This window comes from Notamacropus eugenii, chromosome 4, assembly GCF_028372415.1.
Source record: "Notamacropus eugenii isolate mMacEug1 chromosome 4, mMacEug1.pri_v2, whole genome shotgun sequence".
Lineage (NCBI taxonomy): Eukaryota > Metazoa > Chordata > Mammalia > Diprotodontia > Macropodidae > Notamacropus > Notamacropus eugenii.
The window spans coordinates 475,331,616-475,354,844 of NC_092875.1; the positions used below are offsets into that span (position 1 = coordinate 475,331,616).

Sequence of the window (23,229 nt, forward strand, 5' to 3'; positions counted from 1 at the left end):
TAAATGAAAGGTAAGTTGCCCATTTTCATCACTAGTGCGAATCACCACATTGGGAGTTTCCTAAACTAATGAAATCCATGGTCTGAATTAAATCGTTATTATTCATCATGATTGAGAAGAGATGAAGAAACTGGAATACCTGGGGTGGGAGGAGAGGGGAGGGAAAGTTAGGTTTCCCTTGACTTGACACCTGAGAAATGAATAGTCCAAAATAGAGGCAGACATGACCATCATGAAACATCATTTCACCATGCAACAATAAAAGTACATGCCATCGGATCTGTCAGATGTTATAGAAAGTAGGTTGTCTCCAAAGAGAACCTATGAAACAACTAAGGTCCAAGAATGAAATCAAAAGGGCTATCATGGGTGAACTCAGCCAACAATATTCCAAAAAAGAATCATCCAAAAAAATGTCCTACAGATTTATTGTGGAAGCATATGATGACAATTCAAGTATAGGTCATTGCTACCAGAAATTCTAAGAAGGTTGTCATTAAGTAGCCTGCGGAACAGTGGAAACCATCAACATCTCACTCACTAGAGGCTACCAAAAAATAGCATCTTCAAAATACGTCTCCAATTCTTGTGGCTAGAATTACACCTTTTTCATGTACTAATAGAAGATAAATCCACACATTACAAATATAGTCCTTAAAATATTTTCAAAAAGTCAACCAGTAAACTACACTAGAACCAGACCATTATTACAGACAGAACCCACAAGGACCTAGACATAACACTGATCTATTAAAAACTGAAGAAGAACACCAGATCTCCAAACTGTGTGGAACGAATCCTTTCAGTGAATCTACAGAAGATAAGCCAATATGCCAATACTCTTATTCATTTATATCATAATAGTTTTATTCAATTACAAAATGCCATATTTTGCCTTCCTGTGTGATAGTCAGAGTAACATTATATACAAAAAAATAATTTCCTTCTGGTGACTTGTCATCTGACTATTTCCGTGTAAAATTCATCCCAGAAGACAAGAACAATGCTTAAATCATCATCATCCTCATGGTGTACTGAGTATTGTTTGTCCTTCATTTTTGAAGAGGACCAACGCCATCCTGAGGTGATATCTTGACTTGGATTGGATTTAAGTGAGGCAGAGCTGCACTAAGGCCAAGTCATCAGCCTCACTATGTCTTACACTCATCAAAGTCCAGTGGCAAGACAAAAGTGAGGACGACTAAGGATGGCCTGAGATGCCATGGATGACCCTGGTGTCTTTGGTGTCTGACTAAGCTCTAAGTGCTCCATAGCATAGCACCTGCTTCTGCCATCTTCCTGGCATAGGACTAAACCAAAACACCTGAGTTCTAATTCTGCTTCATACCGATTTTGTGACCATGAGCAAACCACTTAATTTCTCAGTGCCTTAGCCATCATTCTAAGGGACGGGGAAAAAGAATGAGCTCTTAGGGATTGTACTAAGTATTTTCTACAAATATTATCTCATATTATCTTCATTAAAAAACCTGTAAGCTGGGTGCTATTATTATCTTAATTTACAGTTGAGGAAACTGAAGCAAATAGAACTTAAGTGACTTGCTCATGGTCACATGGCTAGTAAGTGTCTGAGGCATGATTTGAACTGAGGTCTTCCTGACTGCAGACCTGCCCCTCTGTCCACTTTGCCACTTCTCTAAGTGTAGGTTGTGACAAGATGTCCATCTGTAACAGTGGAAGGAGCCACCATATTGGGAGTTCTCTATCCTAATGATATCAATGGTCTGGATCAAATTATTATTAATCATGATGATGGTCACTATGGCACTAGCAATAACAACTTAGATTTATAGAATTTTTAACTTGTTTGATTCTCATTGGATCCTCACAATGACCGTGGTAGGAAGGTACTTTTATTATGCCCACTTTACAGATAAAGAAATCAAAATCTAGTAAGGTTAATGACTTTTCTGGAGTCATACAACTGGTAAGTATCAGAGATGACCATGCCACCCCCTATTCAATCAATTCCAGTTGCTCACTCTTGCCTCCAGGGTCAAGTACTAAATTCTCTATTTGACTTTTAAAGCCATCCATAGTCTATCCTCTTCCTACCTTACCAGTCTTTTTTATACCTTCCACCCCTCCACATACATATATTCTGCAATCCAGTCACACAGATCTCCTTGCTGTTCCTCATACAAGAGTTTCCATCTCCAGACTTCATGCATTTCCACTGATTGCCCCCCAGGCCCAGAATTCCTTCCCTCCTCATCTCTGCCACCTAACTTCCCTAGCTTCCTTCAAGTCACAGCTAAAATCCTCCCTTCTGCAAAAAGCCTTTCCTCATTCCCCTTAATGCTAGTGCCTTCCCTCTGTTGATTAACTCCAATTTATTGGACATAGTTGTTTCCATGCTGTCTCCCCAATGTGAGCTCCTTGAGAACACTGGCTGCCTTTTTGCCAGTCTTTGTATCCTTTGTACTTAGCATAGTGCCTAACATATAGTAGGGTGCTTAATAAATGCTTGCTGACTGACAGATAAAAGTTAAACTCACATGTTTTTGTCTCCAAGTCAGGAAGACTTGAATTTGAATCCCAACTCTGACTTGTGTGAACACTGGCCTCAGCAAGCTCTCTTAGATTATAAGACACAAATTGCAATCGGAGTGGAAAAGAAGAGCTCCCACACCTGGAGTTCCCAAACTGAAAATATCACAGTTTTTGATATATTGACATGGGACTACATGGTGATGTATGTAATTATGTACTATTGTAAACCTCTCAGGAGTTTCCCTGGTGGGAAGCCATGACTCATAGAATTGAAAGAGCTACAATAATACAGAAGGCTAATTATGACCAGGAGCATTCATCTTCATATTCCTCTGTCTCCTGGGAGGAGACAGAAGGGACACCAGCTGTGAATGGTACGAAGAACCAGCAACTGGGTCTCGTCTCAGGCTAACCAGTGTAAAATCCTTACGTTGCCATCCCGTTTGGTACTGGTTAAGAACATCTTCAGATTAGACTCCTGTGTTCTACAACTGGACAAGTCTGTATTCCAGGTGCTTAGTTTATATTTCCTTCTCTTTCTTAAATGTTAGTAAAGGTCTTTTGAAAACCCCAGCTACTATCTTTGAGGTACTGGGAAGAAAAGTTTAAGTAAGGTAGAGAGAATAACAAGGAGGAGCGCAAGCCCTGTGTGGCACCAGGCTCAGGAGGCAAACCTAGGGCAATGCACCGTCCCCAGCAGCTCCATGATAAATGACTACTGAAAAGAAATTAGGTTGGATGGAAATGATTTTTTAAAAAGTAGGTCCCTGTTCCTGAGTGGGGTCTGCTTCCTCAGGATCCCAGCTCCAACTCCAGGAGTCTATGATCTCATGTCTGTTCCAAAGGCTGTCCTCACTGATTTCTGCTCAAGAGCAGAACCCAGCACAGCCAAGGCCTAGGAGCCTACAGGAACCAGGCATACAGGTCTCCTCAAGGAAAGGCACACACCCCTTTCCTTTTCGGCTCCTGCCTGCTCTGTCACTGACTCACTGCCACTGACCCCATACTCAGTGCAGTGACCTAGTCCTCCCTTTGCAAGGGATTAGAAGAGGGCAGTGTGTCCTTCCCCAAAGAACCACACCAGAGATCTCCTGAGACTGTCAAGCTCCCCTGATTCCTTCTTTTAGTGAACGGGGGCACATTTTGGAAATTAAATATGCGCATACCCACAGAACTCTGCACTTACTGTAGGGTTAACCTGCCGCCGATCCCTTGTGTGTCACCAGCAGGTCCAGCTACAGACCAGATTCAAGTCATAGCCCATGTGGCAAAAGCAGGATGGTTTCTTCACCTTAATCTGCAAACATGAGAGAGGAGAAGCAGCTGCTGCCCTTTGGGATGTTTCAAAGGAAAGGCGAGTACATGTCACATGGTTTAGGCTCAGGATCTTTTCTAAAAAAAGGGCTTTTCTTTGATGTCTTTTCTTTAAACATCACAAATCCTTACCCCAGTATCCTTCCCAAAGGACTATCTCATATAACAAATAGCATTTATTTAAAGATGAAAAATTTAAAAAGGAGAAAAATCAGTAAAACGGATCAATTCATTGAATAAGTCTGAAAAATCTGTGTAACATAAAAGACTTGTGGACCTCCCACTTCTGCAGAGGAGGCGTAGGGGGTGTCTTATAACGACTTTCGAGTTCTGCTGGTTCTTTATAATTTTGCAACTTTCCCTTTTGAGTTGTGTTTGTGTGGTGGGCCTTTCCTTTTCCATGTGACAGTCATTGTGTGTGTTGTTTTCTTGGCTCTGGGGACTTCCCTCTGCATCATTTCATATAGATCTTCCACATACTTAATTTCTTATAACACAATTAATATTTAGCCATTTCCCAACTGCTGGGTGCCTACCTTCTTTCCAATTTTTTGATATCACACAAAAAAGTACTGCTATAAATATCTTGGTGTGTATCTGGATGCATCATTTCTAAGCATAGGCACATGCTTGCAAAATTGAATGAAGACAATGATTTGTACAAAGAATCTTGATAAATCATCCTCTTCCCCTCCCCAAGGAAAATACTCTTTGTGCACAACTATTAGCATGACTGTTTCCACTCTCATATCATTTTTCATGTGTAGGTATAGCTTAGAGAAATAGTGCAATGAAAAATGTATTTAAGTACTTAACATCTTGCACCTGACACATAGTGACTGAATGACCCTGGGAAAGTTGCTCAGTCTTTCAGCGACCCCAACAACTCTCTAAGAATGTAAGTAAGAGTGTAGGGACCAATCTACATTGGTAAAAGGAATTTTCTTACTAGGAATTCCCTATACCAATGACATTGCAAGTCCAGTTAAAAAAAGGGGAGGGAGGGAAAAGGCAGAGTGGTGATGCCATGAAACCTGGTTTCAGGGTCAGGATCACCCGGGTTCAGTTCCTGCTTCTGACACAGTGGCTAGGTGACCCTGGCTAGATCCCTTAACATCTCTAAAGCCATCACTTGCTAATCTGCCTCAGGAGAGGAAGGGAGCTTCCTTACCAGGAGTTTCCTATGGATCTCAGCATCTCTTTGTCAAAGCAGCCTTGTTCTCTCCTGATATTGTTTCTTTTTTCTGAGAGGTTTTGGGGTTGGATTTTTTTTTGGTGCCAAATGTCACTCTGAGGTCCCTTAGACACAGGCTGATGTCCTGCAGCATCTCACACCACCAGCTGACAAAGTTTCCCATTCAATGATTCAGCCATATGAAATGGCTAATCTTGGTAACTGGAGCATACCATATGCAAAGGCAAAGTTCAACATTTCCCCCCAGGCACAAGTGGCTTGTCCATTTAAAAACTTTTGCAGTCTTTTTTTTTTTTAGATAAGCTGTGGGGGCTTAGGACACATAATTCATAAAATAGGGTAGGATGTGTACATTATGACTCCAGATCATCTCGAGTTTTATCGATGTGATGGATGTCTCACTTCTCATTTTGCCTTTGGAGACCATAATCCTCCCCTTACCTTGGTCAATAGTCTTCACGAGTTTTTGGTGCTTAAAAAATTCTTTGCCTGGTGGCCCTACTTCTGGTAATGAAACTCTCAAAGCTCCCCTCCTAGAATGCCCTCTTTGAAGGCAGGGACTGTTTCAATTTTGTGTTTTAGAACGGCCACATTAAGCACTTCATAAATGCTTTGTCAGTTGATTGACGGGATTTTGGTTGATTGTCAGTTGACAGAAATACACTCTTCTGATGCATCTTAATGTCAGGAATGGTCTTACTTTTGTCTTTCTGTCTCCAGCACCAAGCACAGTACCTGGCATATAGTAGGTACTTAATAAATGCTGATTGATTGGCATGAGAAATGTATCAATCCTCAATTTCTCAGCATGTCCTGAGAAAGAGAAGAACGTTGAAAGAGAGACATTGAAACACAGAACAGGCTTCAAATCAGCACTGCCTCCCCTCAGCTACTGCTGGAAACTGGATCCTGAACCCAAGACCCTTGAGAAGAGGAGTGCCCTCCAGAGCCATCCCTGCAGCCATCCATCACTATGGAGAAAATCCTTGTGGAGAGGGCTCCCACCATTATCAACAACACCAACACTGGCCACTGACTAAGAGCCACCTATAGGCAGGAAAGTTCAAGAGCCTGAGAATAACAGGACCCCTGCCCCCATACCTCTGGCCCTGCTTCCAGTTCAGCCCCTCCAGCCAGCACTAGGAAAACCTGGAGACAAGAGACTTGGCAACTTCTTCTAGCCTACGTAGCTGAAGACACAGCTTCTACTGATTGGGAAAAGAATGTTTCAGTTTCCAGAGTTCTGAGTACTATAAAATGGTTCAATGTCAGAAATGGGCATTTTGTATCAGTGGAAATGATATCAAAGAGGTCTGACCATCTGTTTTGGAACTGTGCACTAAGACCATGGGGCCTTTCTCTCCTACTTCGAGTTGAAACCTTCTCCACATGTTGTCTCGAGAATTAGAGCATGAGCTACATGAGGGTAAGGTATGTCTTACTTTTCTTTGTGTATCCCCAGAACCTAGCACAGTGTTTTGAATACAGTAAACACTTAATAAAAGGCTTTTTAGAAGTATTCATTCATTCATTCATCTAGAGACTCTAAAACACAAAGTTAAAAAAAAGAAAAAAATTAAAGCTATACATTTCAATGAGCAAGCATTTTTTCTCTTTGCCACCTTCCCACCTACTGAGCAACAGAGAAAAGAAAAGCCAAACCCTAATAACATATACGCAGTCATGCAAACAAATTCCAACGTTGGCCGCATCCCAAAGTAAAGGTCTCCTTCTGAATATTTAGTCCATGATGTTTGTGACAGGAGGGAGGTAGCATGCTTTATTATGAGTCCTCAGGAACCGTGGTTGGTCATTTTAGTTATCAGAGTTCTTAAGTCTTTCAAAATTGTTTTCTACTGGGGAATTGCTGAGCAAATGATGATACATGAATGTGTAACCTGATCCCCAGTGCTCATTGGTATGAGATTCTCCTCACTGGTGGAGATCAAAGCAAGGCAGAGTTGATGTGAAGAAGAGAGAAGAAAGTTCTTCAGCTTTCTTCAGACCCTCTTTGAATCTCTTCCATCTCTCGGGTCTCTGAAGTAATTTTGGGTGCTTCTGGCTTCCAGGTAACTGAAGGAAAAGACTAAGAGAAGAAGCTGATATGAGAGGAGCTAGCAGTCTCTATCATGTCCTTATTCCCAGCTTTCTACAGTAGAGACTTTGGGGAACTTTCCTCTTGGGTGAGAGCTGGGTCAGCTTGCTTCCAATGAGACACCTCCTTCATTCTGTATTGTCGGGTATACACTATCCTATGGATGCTTTCCTTGAGTTCTATTTTGCTGCTGATATGAATAAATAAATTTCATTGCTACTCACTATGTGTATTCGTTATGGAACTGATTTTTGGTAGGAAGGAGCCCAAGGCTGGCATAGAAGCATGGGGTCCTGCATTCCCCATTCATGAAACAGTGATAAGCAGTTAGCGTGAAGTTGAAGACCACATTCCCAGGACTCATGATATTTAAGCAATCAGACGATGTAATTCTAGCCCTGTACTTTCTTTCTTAGAGGAGAGTGGAGAGGCCAAGCTTTTGGACCCCAACCTCCTGACGCCTCTCCCAGTAGGAATTAAAGCCCCACTTTGGAGAACAGTAGGGGAAGAAGCAGCTAGAGATGTTTATTCTACTTCTCTTCCAAATACAAAATGACAAGCCTATACCAATTGTGGGGGCAGCCCTTGCCACAAATTTAATGGAATACTATTGAGCTGTGTGAAACAACAAAAGAGAGTTCCAGAGAATCTTAGGAAGACTTGTATAAATGGAAGCAGAGGCAACATTGCTAAGCATCATACTTAAAACCTATTCAAGTTGATAGACTGAGGCAATCTACTCTAATAGGGTCATAGATTTCATACTGGAAGGGACCTCATCTAATCCAACCCCATATTTCATAGATGAGGAAACCGAGGCCCAGAGTGTTTAAGTGACTTGTAAGGTCACAGAGATAGTAAGTAGCAGACCCCAGGATCCAAAATCGGTCTTAAATCTTTAGATCTGTCTATAGGACTATTGGACTATTGTGCTATTGGACTATACTGTCTCATTCCGTTTACTTTAAACCTAAAACATGATTTGAATGACTGCTAAAAATTCCAATTTGTGCTGTAATTATCTCTGAACTCGGGGCTATGTTGTCAAATTCTATGGGTATTTTCTTTCTAATTTGCTGTATAACAAAAGTGTCAAACACACATCCTGCAGACTGCATCCAGCCCAGGATAATTCTGAGGGCCTCCCGAAGCAGAATAGAATGTAACTGGGAAATATTGAACAAAATGAATTACAAATTCAGTAAAACAGCAAAAATATTAACATATGTTTTTCTAAGTCCATATTCAGCCTCCCATAAGGGATCCTTATATTTGGGTTAATGGCCCCCATTTCTTTTTTAAAAACTTATTTATTTTTAGTTTCCAACATTCACTTTTATAAGATTTTGAATTGTAAATTTTTCTTCCCTCCTTCAGTGCCCCCTCCCTAAGACAGCAAGCAATCTGATAAGGGCTGTACATATAGGATCATACTCAGCATATTTCAACATTAGTCATGTTGTGAAAAAAGAATCAGAACAAAAGGAAAAGCCATGAGAAAGGAAAAAAAGACAACAAAGGAAAGAGAAAATTGTATGCTTCAATCTGCATTTAGACTTCATAGATCTTTGTCTGGATGTGGATGGCATTTTGTATCAAGAGTCTTCTGGAATTGTCTTAAATCATTCCATTGCTGACAGAGTTAGGTCTAACCAAGTCAACCATAGCACAACGTTGCTATTACCGTGTATAACGTTCTCCTGGCTTTATGCACTTCATTCAGCATCAGTTCGTGCAAATCTTCCCAGGTTTTTCTGAAGTCTGTCTGCTCTCCATTTCTTATGAAACAATAGTATCCCATTATATTTGTATACCACAACTTAGCCATTCCCCAGCTGATAGGCATCCCCTCAATTTCCAATTCTTTGCCACCACAAACAGAGCTACTGCTATACAAATTTTTGTATGTGTGGGTCCTTTCCTGTTTTCTATGATCTCTTTGGGACACAGACCTAGTAGCAGTATTGTTGGGTCAAAGAGAATGCAGTTTTAGAGTCCTTTGGGCATAGTTTAAAATTGTTTTCCAGAATGGTTGGATAAGTTCACGACTCCACCAACAATGCAATTTTCCCACATATTCTCCAACATTTGTCATTTTACTATTTTGTCATGTTAGCCAATCTGAACAGTATGATGTGGTATCTCAGAGTTGTTTCATTTCTCTAATCAATAGTGATGTACCTCATTTTTTAAAAATATGACTATAGATAGCTTTCATTTCTTCATCTGAAACTGCCTTTATCCCTTTATATCCTTTGATCATTTATCAGTTGAAGAATGATTTGTATTCTTATAGATTTGACTCAGCTTGAAATGAAGCCTTTATCAGATACACTTGCTGTGAAAATTATTTCCCAGCTTTCTATTTCCCTTTTAATATTGGTTGAGCATAGCTTTTGTTTGTGTAAAAACTGGTTAATTTAATGTAATCAAAATCATCCATTTTACATCTCATAATGCTCTCTATCTCTTGTTTGGTCATAAATTTTTCCCTTCTCCATAGATCTGACAGGTAAACTATTCCTTGCCCTCCTAGTTTGCTTATAGTTTCACCCTTTACATCTGGATCATGTATCCATTTTGACCTTATCTTAGTATACAGTGTAAGATGCTGGTTTATGCCTAGTTTCTGCCATAATGTTCTCCAATTTTCCTGATAATTTTTGTCAAATAGTGAGTTCTTATTCTGGAAACTGGAGTCTTTGTTATCAAACAGTAGATCACTATAGTAATTGACTACTGTGTCTTGTGTACCTACCCCATTCCACTGATCCACCACTTCATCTCTTAGGCAGTGCCAAGCAGTTTTGATGACTGCTGCTTTATAATACAGCTTTAGATCTGGTATGGCTAGGAGTGGCCCCCACTTCCATTTGAGTTTGACACTATTGCTATGTAATCACCTCAACCTCATAGCAAGAATGGGAATCCATGAGGTGGGAACAGGAAAGGAGAGGGTAGTCACCACACTCTTTGTAGGGTTTGGTACATTTTTGGTGCCTAGAAAAAGGTACCTCCGGTATGAGGGCTTGTCAAGTTCTTTTCAGGGCTGCTTTCTTTCGAACATCTTTGATGTCCACCTGTCATTCAGCTTTCACCTGTGGCTCCAAGAAGCTGTATCATGGGCAAGGCCACACACTAGTAAAACCATCTTGGCAGACAAGATAGACTAGATTGGAGGTAACCAATAGCCCTTAAACCCATTGGTGAGTTAAGGGGATGTCTACCCCACGCATGTAAAGACTTCCCCTGGCAAGATGAATGGATGAGAACAATGTGTTTCCACAGTCATGAAGGTAGCTGATGCAGGCTCCATGGAGTACTTAGAACTTGGTCAGATATTGAAGATGCCAATCATCTGCTGTATCTTGAGCCATTGCCAGTTGTCTGGACCTTTGTCCTGCCACTGGACTTCAACGACTCTAGAAGAGAGAGAGTGAGACTGTTGATTTTGTGCAGCTCTGACTCACTTAAATCCAATTTACTTGAGAGTCAAGACATCACTGCATCGTATCATTGGTCCTCTTTGAAAACAAAGGATAAACAACAACTATTCCAGTCATATTTTTAGACCATTGTGGAATTTATTTTATTACCCCTGTTCAACATTTACTGAGCTCCTTTATAGGATAGTTAGAGGAAACCCTCTCTACCTGCACTGAAAACCTAGCTGTGTTTCCTCCAACTGACCTGTCATCAGTTTTCAGGATAATAGGGGTCTAAACTCATTAAATCAAATTCATATCATGGCCATATTTTCTAAAGCTAAAGCTGGGACATGTCATCTGACAAAGAATATTTCTTTTGCAATATCTCATTAAAGAAACATTTCTTTTTGTTGAAATTGGAACTAGCCTGGAAAAAATGCAAAGATATGGGGTCATTGTATCTATGGAAGAAGGTGGAGTTGTTTGAAAAGGTAATGTTAAGAGAAAGAGCAAGACAGGGAGGGAGGGAAGGAGAGGAGCTCTGTCACTCACTCACAGACAGTCTGTCTGTCTTTCTCTTTGTCTTTGTCTCTCTCTCTATCTCTCTGCTTCTCTGTGTCTCTCTCTCCTTTAAAAAACTATCCTGGAATTCAGTCAAAATTCACATGAGCTCTCAGTGAGAGTTCAGCTGCAAAAGGAAGTGGTGCTGGGATGAACCTGAGACTGGGCCTGCTCCCCAACCAGGCTGGTTTTGTGGCACATGTGGATAATGTGATGTGGTGGTAATACTTGTAACATAAGCCTATATGGTAGTGAGCCCTGGTGTGGGAGCACTGTGAGTAGTATAATGTCCCATAGGAGTAGTATTTGCATTGTAATACCCCAAGCTGGTGGTGATCAAAGTTCTAGAAGCAGTAGCAACAGTGTGGTTGCTCCAGAAGTGATGATGACAGTATGAGAGATAATAGCATGAGTAGTAGTAGAGGACTCTATGTTGGTGGTGGTGGTAGCAGAAGCTCCACGAAGGTGGTGACAGTAGTGGTAGTAGTAGCAACAGCGGCAACATATCACACTTGTTCAGTTGTTTCAGTCGTTTCTGACTCTCTGTTGTCCCATGTGGGATTTTCTTGGCAAAGATGCTGGAGCAATTTGCCATTTCCTTCTCCATCTCATTTTATAGATGAGGGAACAGAGGCAAACAGGGTTAAGTGACTTGCCCAGGGTCACACTAGTGACCTAGTGTCTGAGACCAGATTTGACTCAGAAACATGAGTCTTCCGGACTCCAGACCCAGCACTGTGTCTCGTAGCTGCTCTTATATTTGTATAGTTTTTATCATTTAAAAACATTTTCACATGGCTTGATAGTTTGATAATGCTAACTAAAGTATTTACTGCCCAAAGTCTCCATCAAACCCAGTGCCAAATAGTGGGGGACCCAGCAGAAGTTATCACTGGGAATTTCCTGTCAGAGTTTTAACTCTGTCTGACAGAAATACACTTTCTTTTTCTCCTTTCTTCTCCAATTTCCTTAGTTTTGTTTGTGGAATGGTCATGGAACTCACTCAGGCATTGTTTTATTTGAAACCCTAACAAGGTCTACTCGAATTCCTTTTGCCTGCCCTGAACCTACCGGGTGTTCCTGTGGATTTACACTTCTGTCCAATTGTGTTTAAAATGACTGATTTTGTCATAAGAATATCTGGAAAGTTCTATGTGATTTACTTTAAGTAAGCACGTGCTTAATAATTCAAATTGACTGATGTCCCTACTCTTTTTTTTTTAAATTTTTTTTATTTTTAACACAGTTTATAACAGATAAAGCAATTCCAACTTTTGGTCAGGTGGTACATCTTTTTAAAGCATTTACAATATAGATCACAAAAGAATTTTTTTTTTAAACATTAACCAACTGAGACACAAATAATATTTATGTTGCGAACTTCACAAGCTCTTGACCTAATTGTCTCCACAGTATGGCTAAGAATTAAAAGACCCTAACTTATTGTTCTTGGTCTAGAGTCCTGTGCCTAGCAGCTTAATTTTAGACAACCTCGGATGTTCCCCTGCCCATAATCTATAATTGAATAGATCTTGTATTAAGTTTACAAACCTTTGGACTATAGGAAATTGCCACCAAGAGTAGGGACATTGCAGGGATACAATATCTCCCCAGCTTCATGTCAATTCCAGGCAAGATTAGATTATCCACTTGCATTCAGTCAGGTTTAAAGTCTGCCAGGTGTCAGTGGGGAAATTGAGTCAGGAGAATCCCATCTCAGCCCATGCTAAACAGCCACTCTCCCACCCTTCCCTTGAGATCACCTATGCAGTTCATACCGGCATCTCGTCAGCTTACTGGCACCATGGATTGGAGGCTCAGATCATCTTTCTTGCCTCTCATACCTGGAGTTAGACTCAGAAGAACAGTTACTTAATTGTCCCATAGCATCTAAAAATGGCAAGTTCCAATAACCAAATCATACAAGTCATTCCCTAATTGATAAATGGTCAAAGGATATGAACAGGCAATTTTCGGAAGAAGAAATTAAAGATATCTATAATCATATGAAAAAAATGCTCTAAATCACTATTGATTAGAGAGATGCAAATCAAAACAACTCTGAGGTACCACATCACACTTATAAGATTGGTAAACATGACAGAACAAGAAAATGATAAATGCTGGAGAGGATGTGGGAGAGTTGGAACACTAATTCATTGTTGGTGGAGCTGCGAGTGCATCCAACCATTCTGGAGAGCAATTTGGAACTATGCCCAAAGGGCTACAAAAATGTGCATACCCTTTGACCCAGCAATATCGCTACTAGGACTGTATCCCCAAGAGAACATAAAAATGGGAAAGGGTCCCACATGTACAAAAATATTTATAGCAGCCCTCTTTGTAGTTGCCAAAAACTGGAAGTCAAGGGGATGTCCATCAATTGGGGAATGGCTGAATAAATTATGGTATATGAATGTAATGGAGTACTATTGTGCCATAAGAAATGATGAACAAGAAGACTTCAGAGAGGCCTAGAAGGACTTATATGATCTGATGCTGAGTGAAAGGAGTAGAACCAGGAGAACTTTGTGCACAGCAACGACCACAGTGTGCTAGAGTTTTTTCTGGTAGACTTAGAATTTCGTAATAACGCAAGAACTTCTTAAAAAAAAAAAAAAATCCCAATGGTGGTTCTCAAGGCAAAATGCCTTCCACACTCAGAGAAAGAAATATGGAAGTCATTCGCAAAATGTAGCAGATCATGTTTGTGTATGTGTATGTTTTTGTGTATCATGTTTTGATTTGTTATATGATTTCTTTCATTTATTTTAGTCTGACTACATAGCATGACTATAGTGAAAATATACTCAATAGGAAAGTATACATAGAACCTATACAGAATTGTATGCAGTCGTGGGGAGGGAGGGGGGTGGGGGGAGTAGGTGTGGGGGGAATAAAATCTCAATTGTATGGCAGTGATTGTTAAACATTAAAAAATTAAAAAAAATTAAAAAAAAAGTTCCAATAACCAGGTTTCAAATATGATTAGTTTCACTTTGGCTAAGGAACATCTTTTGAGGCAAGTCTTAAGTGGCTTACATGCCTTTCTATATGTGTTCTAGTTCCTGATTAAATGTCAATCATAAAGTCTAATTTACCATTAAAACCTTGACTTTTCCATCAATGCCAAATTTTACCTGAGGTTACCTTCCTCTTGGAAAGTTAGACTGAAATTCTTTTCTCCAAACTAAAGATGTCATTGATTTATTCTCAGTAATTAATTCAGTCAATTGTTTTGATATTAATTTTTTTACCTCACTTTGTAACATGTCCAATTTTTCTCCCCATCGCTCCCCTCCCCCTGCTTCCTAATACCTTGCATTCTGATTACTCCTTCCCTCAGTGTACCCTCCCTTCTATCACACCCCACCCTTCCCTTATCCCCATCTTCTCTCTTTTCTTGCAGGGCAAGATAAATTTCCATACCCCTATTCCTGTAGTTCTTATTTCCCGATTATATGAAACAAAAATTCTCAACATTCATTTCTAATACTCCCTCCCCCACTCCCTCCCCAGGCCTACTGAGAAGGCAAGCAATTCAATACAGACTAAATATGTGTTGTTTTGCAAAAGACTTCCATAGTAATGCTAATTATATTGCCCTCTGACCTACCCTATCCCCTCTTATTTTTTTCCCCCTACAATTGACCTTGTCCCTTCTTGAAAGTGTTTATTTCTAGTGAGTCCCTTCTCCCATTTGCCCTCCCTTCTAACATTCCCCTCGCTCCACTTGTTGCCTCCTCTCCTACTTTCCTGTGGTGTATATAAATTTTCATATCAAATTTAGTGAGCATGTTATTCCCTCCTTCAGCCACATGTGGGGAGAGTAACTTTTTCCCCCCTCTCAACTTCTCCCTTATCTCCTCCATTGAATAAGATTTTTCTTTTCTCTTTTATGAGTTATAGCCTGCCCCATTCCATTACTCCCTTTCTCTTCCCAGAATTTTCCTCCTTCACCCCTTAATTTTTATTTTATTTTATTTTCGTGTGTGTGTGGATATCATCTCTTCTGATATAACACACCCTGTACTCTCTATCTATGTGTATGTGTATGTGTGTGTGTGTGTGTGTGTGTACAATCTCTCCAACTGCCCAAATACTAAGAAAAGATTCGAGTTAAAAATATTTTCTTTCCATGTAATGATGTAAACAGTTCAGCTTTAGAGAGTCTTTTATGATTTTTCTTTTCTGTTTATCTTTCCATGCTTCTCTTGATTCTAGTCTTGGGAAGTCAAATTTTTAAATACATAACATGTATTTAAAAAAACATTTCAACATGAAATCTTGAAATTCGACTCTATCACTGAATGACCATTTTTTTCCCTTGAAGTATTATATTCAGATTTGCTGGACAGGTGACTTTTGGTTTCAATCCCAGTTCCTTTGACTTCTGAAATATCCCACTCCAAGCCCTTCAATCTCTTAATGTTAAAGCTGCCAGATCCTATGTTATCCTGATTGGATTTCCACAGTACTCAAATTGTTTCTTTCTAGCTTCTTGTAGTATTTTCTCCTTTATCTGGGAACTCTGAAATTTGGCCACAATATTCCTAGGAGTTTCTCTGTTTGAATTTCTTTCTGGAGGTGATCGATGAATTCCTTCAATATCCATTTTGCCCTCTGATTCTAGAACATCAGGGCAGTTTTCCTTGATAATTTCATGGAAGATAATGTCTAGGCTCTTTTTGTGACCATGGCTTTCAGGTAGTCCAATAATTTTTAAATTGTTTCTCCTGGATCTATTTTCCAGGTCAGTTATTTTTCCAATGAGTTGTTTCACCTTATCTTCTATTTTTTAAAATTTTTGGTTTCGTTTACTAACTCCTTGGTTTAACTCATAGTCATTCATTTCCCTGAACTCAATTCTCTCTTTCAAAGAATTATTTTGTTCAGTGAGCTTTTGAATCTTCTCCTCCATTTGGCTAATTCTGCTTTTTAAAACCTCCTTCTCCTCGTTGGCTTTTTGGACCTCTTTTTCCAATTGAGTTAGCCTCTTTTTAAAGCTGTTTTTTTCCTCAGCATTTTTTTGGTTCTCCTTTAGTAAGCTGCTAACATGTTTTTTAAGATCTTCTATTGCCTGAGCCCATTTTAAGTTCCCTTTGGGGGCAGAGGCCTTGACTTCCTCTGACAGTATGCCTTGTTCTTCCTCATCTGAAAGGATAGGGGGAGACACCTGTTCCCCAAGAAAGTAACCTTCTATGGTCTTATTTTTTTTCCCCTTTTTGGGCATTTTCCCAGCCAGTTACTTGACTTCTGAGTTTCCTCTCCACACCCACCTCACCTCCAGTTCTGCCCAGCCAGCGCTTGGGGGCTGAGATTCAAATGTGCTGCTCCCAAGCCCTAGGGGTTTTTGGCGGGGTGGGGATGCTATTCAGTGTGAGATTAAGTTCAGCTGCTCAGGTGGGGGCAGGGCCACCACATGGGGTTCAGTTCTCTCAGGGGGTTTACGAGGAGACCTTCAACAATGGATGTGGGCCACTGCCTTCTTTGGGAGCCCTTGTCTGCTGCTGCCTCTGCTGCTGCCTCCTGAAGTGGCCTGAGTTGTGGGGACAACCCGTTCCCCTCTCAGTCAGCTGAAAAGACCCTCTCACTGAGCTTTGGTGCCTGTGAGTTGAGGGATTTGCGCTGCCTCTGGAGATTCCGTCCCTGAAGCCTGCTCGGATCTGCTCTCCTGGGTGCCACGTGGCCAAGGCAGGGCTGGGTTCTGCTCCGGGTCCAATGTGTAATAGACCTTTCCCGTTGGTTTTTCAGGTCTCTCTGGGATAGAAATCTCCTCCACTCTGTTGTTCTGTGGCTTCTGCTGCTTCAGAATTTGTTGAGACTTCTTCTTTACAGGTATTTTATGGGCTGTGGGGTAAGAGCCAAGTGTATGTGTATCTTTCTACTCCACCATCTTGGCTCTTCCCCTTGATGTCCCTACTCTTTCATATGAGTAAGACAGAGATCTCTGTCCAACACTGTCCAGCTCTAGCCAATACTCTCTATCCACATGGCTGATATATATATTTTTTAATTTTTAAGATGTTTTATTGATATTTTTAAACTTTACATCATTTTCATTTCCAGATCTATCCCTCTCCCTCGCTTTCACAGCCAGCCATCCCTTCTAACAAAGAATAAAATGAGGGAGAAAACTGTTCAGCAAAACTAACTAAAACATCAACTGAGTTTGACAGTATACCTGGTGCTCCATATCTACAGTACACCCACCTCTTCAAATAAAGGAGGGAAGTACATTCTCATACCTTTTCTTTAGGGATGAGTCTAGTCAATGTAATTACAATTACACATTGTAATTACATTGTAATTGTAATTAAAAATGCTCAGTTTGTGTGGTGGCCTTTATTCTTTCCACCTGCACTGTTCTAATCACTGTATACACTGTTTTCCTCATTCTGCTTACTGGACTCTTCATCAGTTCCTGTGTCTTTCTATGCTTCCTTGAATTCTTCAAGAAATTTTATTTTTAATTCATGAAATAAAATAAGCATTTCTATGACAAGTCCAATAAAAGAGATGATTGCATGTGAAACTATAAATATACTATACACAACTTGCAATAGCAAATGTATAACAAATGTATAAGAAAACTAACTAAATTTTTTTTTATTTCCCTGCCCCCGCACCCTAGAGATGGCTACCATTTAAACATAAATAAGCACACACGTATCATATTATATATAACACACACACATATATATATGGAGAATTATTCCATACATACTTCTATTCATCAGTCCTTTCTCTGGATATAGACAGAGTCTTTCTTCCTATGTCCTTTATAGTTAATATAGGTTTTGATAATATTTAAGATTACTTATTTGCTCAAAGTTGCTCTTAAAACAATACTGCTCCTACTGTGTAAATTGCTCTCTTGCTTCTGCTCATTTCTCTTTTCATTATTTCATGAAAATCCTTCCATGGTTTTCTACGATTTTTGAGCTCATCATTTCTTATAGCATGATAGACATTGACTATGATTTCTTATGATTTCCTTTGGGTAGGTACAAGGTAAAATCTCAGAACTGTAATCTTCATTTCCCTTAGTATTAGTGTTTTGGAATCATCTTTCATGTATAATTGTTAATAGATCGTAATTATTTCAAGAACTATTCTTTTCATGTAATTTGACCTCTTATTTGGGGTAGAATGACTCTTCCTTATAAGATTGTTAGATCGCTATATGTACTGGCTACCTGATCCTGATCAGAGCTTTCTGATGCTTTTTTATTGCTAGTACTTTCAAAAGTTCACTGCCAAATTTCTCGTGGGCTATGAATGACGAAAACACTTACGGAGAGAGTTTCTGAGTTATGTGACCCACAAGAGGGAGGACTAGGTACTTTCTCTGATCCCTACAACCCCCTCAAAACCAGAAATTATATGCTTCAGTTATCTCTGTGTTCCAAGATGCCCAAAACCCAAAGGAAGGTTTAAAAAAGTAAACAGATGCCTACCCTAGCTCATGCAGCACCCCTTCTGCCACTGAACCCCATGCTACTGACCGTGAGACCATACTAACCTGCCCCAGTACTGACTCATAGGGTTACAACAAAGCACAACTTCATGCTCCAGTTTTCCCCATCCTTTTTCTAGTGCTTTGGAGATGTGAGCTCCAAACTCTAGAAATTTATTGAAGCTACAATAGCTAGCACCTCAGCATTGTTCTGTGCTGCTAAAAGAACTCTCCAGGAAAATGGTCTTGTGTCTTCCCTCCTGCCAGATGCCCAGAGACCCAAACTCCAAAGAGACCATTCCCCAGCTGCAATGGTACCAGTACTGCAGTGTTCTGAGGAGTCAGGCCAGAAGAATGAGGAGCAGATGATGCCAGGCATGATAGATACCCTATGTGCTGGTGCTCTACTAAGCCTGGTGATGCATTCAGCAACTAACTGAGGATGGCTCTTCCCCCAAAAAAGTTACATGGGGCAGAGACCTAGGCTAGTAAGCCATGAATTGCTCAGCATGCTTTGAGATGGTCTTCCCCCAAGGAGACCACCATCAAAGGGAGATGGGTAGGAGGGGAAATAAAAAAGTTAGCAGTCAGGAGAAATAAAGGGAGGGGGAGATTGAAATTACCAAAGATCTCAGGAAGAAAAAAATTCAGAGACATTGCACACAAGCAGGTAAATCAAGAAGGAAAACATTAACAGCAAAAAAAGCTACTTAAACTTTGGAAAAGAAGTTACTTATTAGGACTTCTGGATCGTATGACCATGAGGATGGAGGACTAGACATTTTCCCCAATCTTCTTGACCTTTCAAACCTCTCCAAAATGGGAATTTTGTGCAAAAGATAAGGCAATTTAAACATCCTTTTTATCTAGGACACCGACACGATCACTCAGCAGCTTCTCTCCCACTGTCCACCATTTTTCTGCAGGGCTACACAAGCCTATTCACCCGTTTGCAACAGAACTCAACCCTACCCACCCTACCTCCTCCCAGTACAGTAGAAAAGTGAAAGCCAGAAGTTTGTCCTAACTAGAACAACCATATGACAGCCCTCTGTGCTGCAGCAGAGCTCAGTCAGGGAACTAAAGAACCAAAGGACAGGACATATGTGTGATTTTGTGACTCTCCAAAATGCCTGGGGTACAGAGCTGAGCATGCAGCTAGAGCCAGCTCTGTCCTTCCAGCAAGCCTGGTTAAATGTCAAGTGCCCAGCCTCAGAATCGGTTCAAATCTTTGAGGTTCAGCCCACAAAGTAACTGCTGTCAAAGAAGCAGTCAGAAGGGGAACAATGAGGGACTATAAGGAGGAAAAAAATGTTGGTTACCAAAGATCTCAGGTGGAAGAAAACTGTTAAACACCTGATGTATCGCATATAAACTAATATGGAAGAGAGGGAGTGTGGCCTCCAGATCTGCTAAGCAAGCCCAGGTATCTATGAATAAATATTACAAGAAAAAGGAAAACGAACCAACACCGGACAAGACAGGGAACCCTGGGGATTCTCAATGGAGCATAAAAACACAGCACAAGTTCCCGAGTTCCCGAGTAATTTAAAAGTGAAATAAGAATTAGGAAAGTAGAATTGATGACCTGCACCGCAGAAATAATTAGCCGAGAGAAAAAACTTGAACCTAGGGTGACAAGACTCACCAAAAAAACAAGAGAAAAATAACTGAGAATAAAAATAGATAAAAGTGAGGTCAATCTGGAAAGAGAGAAGTAAAAATGTAGTAACACTAAAAGAAAACACAGGCCCCAAACAAGTAAAACGTTGACTTCAAAGACAATATATAGAGAAACAAATTCAGGATTAAATGTCTGCCAGGAGAACGACAGGTTGGAAAAACAAACAAAACCTGAACACCATAATGTAAAAAGAATGCAAGAAAGCTGCCCTAAAATTCTGAATGTGGACCGTAAAGTTCCAATGAAAAGAATCTACAGATTACTTAAGTAAAAAAAGAAAACCCCATAGCACCAATTCCAGGACATCTACCTATCAAATTTACTAATTCCACTGTCAAACAACAAGTCGTGCAAGAGACTCGTCATCAGGAGAAAGACGTAATCAAGTCAACACCCTCAGGAAGGAGAGGCACTACAGGAGAATGGGAAAGGAGGAAAAAGGATGGATTGAGACAGGAGGGAAGAGAGAAATTTTGTTTAAATTGTAGGAAGGGACACCAATGATGGAAGCTTCATTGTGGGAGGACAGAGATTCTACAAAGCGAGACGGCAGAATTACAGTGGACGTAATACGCAGGGTATGGTGCTCTGAAAGATGGCTCACTCTGCCTCAGAAGAAAGAAAATCAAAGTTCTTGTCATCAACTAGTACCCAAAAGAGTGCAGGGCATGGACCTGGGGAAGTCATTTTGAGGTAAATTTGGAACTCAAAATCTTATAAAAATGAATATTGAAAACTATCTTTACATGTAACTGGAAAAAACAAAATACTGTGGGGGGGGAGGGGAACTACGTAGACTTTTGGGTTAATTGCATGTCTACCTTTGGTTTCAGATTTGGGCCAAATTCTCAGACTGACTTGCACGTGAACAGAAAGAAGAAATTGTAAATAAAGGGTGACCACAACAGCAATTACTGGGACCATATCTATTCCCAAATAAGCCATGGGTCTAAAAACTGTGTTCAGATTAAACAAAAGGGCTGCCTAGCAGCCCTGCTCCAGGATAGGCTGGATCTGCAGTCTCTCAACACTGCAGGTACTCCCTCCAATGGTATAGATTGCAACCCATCTATGTCATCTGATATGGAGCAATTTTTTTTCACATTTTGCCATGACACCACTAGAAGAGCTAAAGATTACTGGAGACTTTTCTAAGGATGCTTCAGAGTAAAATGGAATGAGAGGATCTGGATTTGGGTCCTACCTTTGTCACTAGCTGTGTGACCTAAGATGAGTTACTATATCCTTCGGAGGCTTAGTTTCCTCATCTGGAAAATTATATGGTTGGATTAAATTAGTTCTAAGGTCCTTCAGCTTCAATTCTATGATTCTATGATCCTTTAGATTTTTTTAAAAGTAGTCTGTGACTGGCAGGGTAACCACGAGGGTTACACGTTGCAGAAGAACTCAAAAGTACAAGGTGATCAGGATAATGACGGTGTTGAAGGTGAGGGATAAGGACTGGAAATGTGATTTCATTTGCATAAGGAACTCCCAGATGAGAAAATTGCATTTATCAGTGCAGGTCAAAACCTTCTCAGCAACTTCTAATTTTAGAATCAGATTAGAATTAATCTTAGAGTGTTGTCTAGAACACTGGGAGTGACGTGACCAAGGTCACACAGCTCATAAGTGTTTGAGGTAGGATACTGAAACTGTCATTTAATAACAGTATTAGCTGACATTTATTTAGTGTAGTTTGCAAAGTTTTTTACATAGATCATCTCATTGGAATCTATGGTAGGTGCTAGGAGTATTATTACATCTTTGCTTTTCAAATGAGGAAACCAAGTCTCTGAAGGATTAAATGACTCTTCGAGGATCACATAGTTAGTGTCTGAGGAAGGATTCCATCCCAGGTCTTCCTAATTCCAAGTCCAGAACTCTATCCTTGATATCATGCTGCTTTTTATTGGAGAAATGATTGAGAAAGGAAGGAATATTGAGAGATTTAGAGTGGGGTGGGACATAAAGGTCTTCAGGCAAGAGCTTGGGGATAGTATTCTCATTCTACTTGATGCTGAAGAACAAAATTCAAAGCAACAGGTGGAGGTTACAGAGGGGTGGTTTTTGTCATGATGTAAGGGAAAACGTTCTCAGAGGTAGAATAATTATTCACAGAATTTCTCAGAAATTAAACAAACTGCCTCACAAGGTGCTGGGTTCTTTGTCACTGCTGGTGGTCAAATAGATTATAGAGATTCCCGCACTGAATGAGAGATTGGTCTAAAATTTAGACCCATATGGGGTCATAACCCACAATTTAAGAAGTGCTGAAGGGTTCACAAGTGGAGAAAGGTTGAAGAAGTCCTGGTCTAAATCAACTCTAAAGTCTCTTCTGATTTTCTGTGATTCTGAGAGCTTTGCTTGGGAAGAGAAAACATGTGATGTAAGGGTCAAAAGTTCTAGCGACCAATGAATTGCTGGAGAGGACCTTTGACATCACAGAGTCTGGCCTCCTCATTTTACATACAGGGAAACACTGGCCCTAAAGACTTAGGTGACTTGGGATCATGGGGTCTTAGAATTTAGACCCAAAAGTGTCTTGAAGGGATCATCTAGTCAGTAACTTAATGGACAAGAAACTCAAGATGCAGAGAGGTGAAGCAACTTGGCCCAAGTCCCCAAACTGCTGGCAGGTAGAGCTGAGATGAAAAGCCAAGTTTCCTGCTTCCTGGTCCAGTGCCTTCTTTCACCCCATAATGTTGTCTGTCCTTTAAGTGTTCTAGCATTGCCCAGTGCCATGACGATGCCATAAGGGGAATGGTGCCAGGACTAAAAAAGACTGATTTCTTCTGGGCGATGAAATTTTCTTTACTGAAATTATTGATAAAGATTTAGTCACACAAAGTAAACATTCATCCTGGCACACACTTGGTGCACTTGCCAGACGAGCAGAGAGGGAGCAGAGCTGACTGATTCGAGGGACAGACATTTCCGGAAGAAATCTTGGGCTTGGAGACCGTCTAGCCGCATGAT

General features: G+C 40.4%; 1 long non-coding RNA gene across 2 annotated transcripts in view; it reads left to right on the forward strand.

The window, feature by feature from the left end:
• Positions 1–23,229, forward strand: part of LOC140502117 (uncharacterized) — a 50,787-nt gene that overhangs the window by 8,641 nt on the left and 18,917 nt on the right. Inside the window, exon 3 of one of the 2 annotated variants that reach the window (XR_011966539.1) lies at positions 7,093–7,598. The exons of the other annotated variant lie outside the window; for it this stretch is intronic. This is a non-coding gene — a long non-coding RNA (uncharacterized lncRNA). Of the gene's footprint in view, positions 1–7,092; positions 7,599–23,229 lie in introns of those variants that run through there. 2 annotated transcript variants of the gene reach the window in all.